The sequence below is a fragment of the Rhipicephalus sanguineus genome, chromosome 4 (assembly GCF_013339695.2).
Source record: "Rhipicephalus sanguineus isolate Rsan-2018 chromosome 4, BIME_Rsan_1.4, whole genome shotgun sequence".
NCBI lineage: Eukaryota > Metazoa > Arthropoda > Arachnida > Ixodida > Ixodidae > Rhipicephalus > Rhipicephalus sanguineus.
In genome coordinates, this window is record NC_051179.1 from 155,206,621 (window position 1) to 155,210,670 (window position 4,050).

At 54.7% G+C, this 4,050-nt stretch overlaps 1 pseudogene; it reads left to right on the forward strand.

Moving 5' to 3' along the window:
- The first annotated feature begins 2,495 nt into the window (after window positions 1-2,495).
- Window positions 2,496-4,050, forward strand: LOC125758333 (uncharacterized; annotated as a pseudogene).

Genomic DNA, 4,050 nt, shown 5'->3' on the forward strand with positions numbered 1-4,050 from the left:
TTTATCCTGCATCTGTGTTCACAAAAGTTGTACGGCCAATTTAGTTGATCTTGACCTTAAGCCAGATTTCTCGTACGTGATGGTGACACTCCTTCCGCTGCGTAAACAGGACCCGCCACTGCACGTGCTAAACATTTATTGTTCACCGAGACTAACCAACATCACATTCGCAGACCTTTTTAGCCGCGCCTTAAAGGCTGCAGGCAGGGACCCTCTGGTGATGGTGGGTGATTTTAATGCCCCCAGCACACTTTGGGGGTATGCGCGTGAGGAGAGCACACTTTGGGGGTATGCACGCTGGGCCTAACTCTTCACACCGACCCTGCCTACCCAACACGCATGGGTAACTCCGTGACCCGGGACACCTGTCCGGACCTTACCCTCACAAAAAACATCCAGTATGTGGATTGGGTCAACACCGAGGAGACCCTCGGCAGCGACCACTGCATACTCAACACCACCATTCGCACCCATCCTTTAGTAAGACCCTACGGAGAGGCAAGATTACCCGATTACACGATGTTTCGGCAAATATACGCCAATTCGACACCCTTTGAGGAGCAAGGATACCATGCTTGGTCCCAGCAACTGGTTTCCACTCTTCGCTCCACAGAAACACAGATTAAACACTCGGAGGCGACTCCGGCGGTGGATAACCACCTCCTTCACCTCTGGGCGGCCCGGCGCAGCCTCGTCCGCCGATGGCGCCGGCAAAAACACAATCGGCAGCTCAAAATTCGCATCGCGGAGCTCACCCAGCGAGCAGCAGAGTACGCGGCCCAGCTCGCTGACTCTAACCGGGTGGACCGTTGCAACACGGCCGCTCGACAAATGTCCAGCCGGAGTACCTGGCGCCTCTTCTGCGCCTTAATTGATCCGATCCAAACTCGAACAGAGACACAAAAGCATCTGCAACGAGCGTTTCACAGCTTCGACGGAGACACGGCAAAATTGGCATGTAAACTCCGAGACCAATATCTATGCACACAGCAAGACTCGCGAGGGCCGGCGTACTCGTATGCAGGTACCGAGAACGCGGAGCTGGATCGACTGTTCCAGTTACACGACCTCATGGCGGCACTAGCAAAAATTAGGCGAGGTACGGCACCGGGACGGGATAAAATTACCGTGAAATTACTTGCCAATCTTCCTGACTCGGCCTACACCATGCTCCTTGCCTATATCAACTCCATTTGGATCGGGGAAACAACCCTACCAATTGAGTGGAAGACCGGCCTGGTCACCTTCATACCCAAAGTGGGCAAAGCCATTAACAGGGACAACCTCCGCCCCATCTCTCTTACTTCTTGTGTGGGAAAATTATTGGAGACGATGGTGCGCGACAGGTTGTCCGCGTTCCTGGAGACCAATAATGCATTTGCAGACACCATGTTCGGGTTCCGCCCACACCGGTCCGCGCAGGATGTCTTGCTTCAACTCGATCATGAGATCCTCGATCCAGTCGAGTATCCCCTGAATGACAAAGTTGTGCTCGCTTTGGATCTGAAGGGGGCCTTTGATAACGTGACCCACGAAATTATTCTGACGCATCTCTCACAGGTGGATTGCGGCCACAACACCTTCAACTATATTCAATTGCTTCAATTGCTCACTGACCGACAATCATACATTCGGATTCAGGACACTGAACACGGCCCTTACCGATTAGGCAGGAGAGGGACCCCGCAGGGAGCGGTCCTCTCGCCCCTCCTATTCAATCTGGCAATTATGAGACTCCCCGCTCAGCTGGCGAAAGTCGAAGGCATACAGCATGCGCTCTATGCCGACGACATCACCATATGGGCGTCACACGGCTCGGCAGGAGACATGGAGGCAAGCCTGCAGCAAGCGGCGGACATCGTGAATGACTATGCCCGTCGCTGCGGCCTTCAGTGCTACCCGTCCAAATCGGAATTTGTGCACATACGCCCATCGCCAAAGTGCACCACAAAAATTGACCTCTCCCTTCACAGCGGACCCATACCCGAACGCGACGAGATTAGAGTACTGGGGCTCCTTATACATAAAAATCGCAGAGCAGATACAGCATTGACCAAATTGCGTAAGGTGGGGGACCAGGTGGGCCGGATGGTCCGCCGCGTTTCCAACAAGCGCGGGGGGTTACGATGCAAAGACGCCTTGCGGCTGGCGCATGCATTCGTAACCAGCCGAGTCAGTACTCGGCTCCATACCTCCACCTACGCAAATTCGACGAGAATGCACTCGAAGTCATTCTCCGCAAAATCTACAAGCGCGCCCTCGACCTTCCTGTCAGCACCTCTAACCAGCGCCTTCTGGGCCTGGGAATTGTGAACACCTTCAAGGAGCTTCGAGAGGCGCACTTGACTAACCAATATACTAGACTCTCTAAAACACCGTCGGGTCGCCGCCTCCTTGCCCGACTACACATCAATCATTCAAGACATACGGAAGAGCGCGTACAAATTCCAGAAATTTGGCGATACTCCCTGCACGTGCGCCCTCTTCCGGCTAACATGACCGGAGACGACCACAGTGGCCGACACCTCGCGCGGGCAGAAGCCTTGGCTCGACACTACGGCCACAAGTTCGGAGTATTCTACGTGGACGCCTCCGGCCCGCACCACGGGGGTTGGTACACGGCTGCGGTCGTCCACTAAAACGCCGCTGTAAACGGACTCACCTTCCGTGCACATAACATTACGCACGCGGAGGAGATCGCCATCACACTAGCCGCCGCAGATCAGGACTCAAGGGTCATCATCACCGACTCAAGGGGTGCCTGTCGCAATATAGAACAGGGATACATTCCGTACCTTGCCTATAAAATTTTGCAGAACAGCAGCTACCTAGGTGCCCCCGCGCACCGAACGATCATATGGGCTCCGGCTCACACGGGCCTCGATGGTAATGAGACGGCCGATGCCGCTGCCCGCGCGCTCACTCTCCGGGCACCATCCTCGTCCCCTACCGATCCGGACCTCGAACCCAATCCCGCCTACACCTTTAAGGAGGTCACACAATTTTATCAATCCGGCCATAATATCTATCCAAAACCCTGTAAAGGCCTCACGAAGGCGGAGGAGCGAATCCTCCTTCGCCTTTATACCAAAACTTTATTGTGCCCGGCAATTATAAAACGCTTTGACCCCGCTTGCACGGGGAAGTGCCCGCATTGTGAGGAAAATTCCCGTGACATTTTCCACATGGTGTGGGCATGCCGAAAAACCCCAAACCTTCCCCCACTACCCAACCCTTCGCGGGAGGACTGGGAGGCAGCCCTGCTCGGCTGCTCTGACCTGACGGCCCAACGGGCCATGGTCGGGCGGGCCCGGGCCGCGGCCACCGCCAATGGGCTCCCGTTAGAGGGAGCCCACCTAGTATTTGTATGGGGCGGCCCCTTAAGGACCGCCCTCACCCTCCCTGTAAATAACATCTGTAAATAAATGTTTTTCAGCAGCAGCACAGCGTCGGAGAGCTATTTTTCGATATAGGTGGATGCTATGAGCGAGGCTTCGGCTTAATCCGCCACCTCGCGGTGTTAAAGCGTTCACGAAATTACACTTCTATTGGAAACGCGCCGAATGGAATGGTCGTAGCAACGGCGCGTTTTCTGTTTCGAGCCTGGTGGCACAGATGTCACCGCCCCGTTATAAAGGGGACGCTCATAGCATCTATCCATCAATCCAACAGCGCTGTGAGAGGAAAGTGTGAAAAATAAAAGGCGCGTTCATGTAGCCGCCGCAATGCGTTTGGCGGTAGCTCAGTGGGCTAAACGCCCGCCAGCTATCGTCGTGGACCGAGAGGTCATGGGTTCGACTCCCATCAATGGAACTTTTTCTTATAGTTCTTTCTTTGCCATCTGATGGCGTTCATTTTGCTGACGTACTTCCGGGACGGAAATACGTCATGAAAGTCTTGGTGGACCCCGGCATAAAACACTTTCGTGTTAAAAAGATGACGAGCACGCGCGCCTCGCGTCCACAAGCCAACCTCCTCCGACGCCGCTTCCCCCTCGTGCTTCATGCTCTGGTCACAATTCGCAGCATGCCAGTGAACACTTCTAGCTGA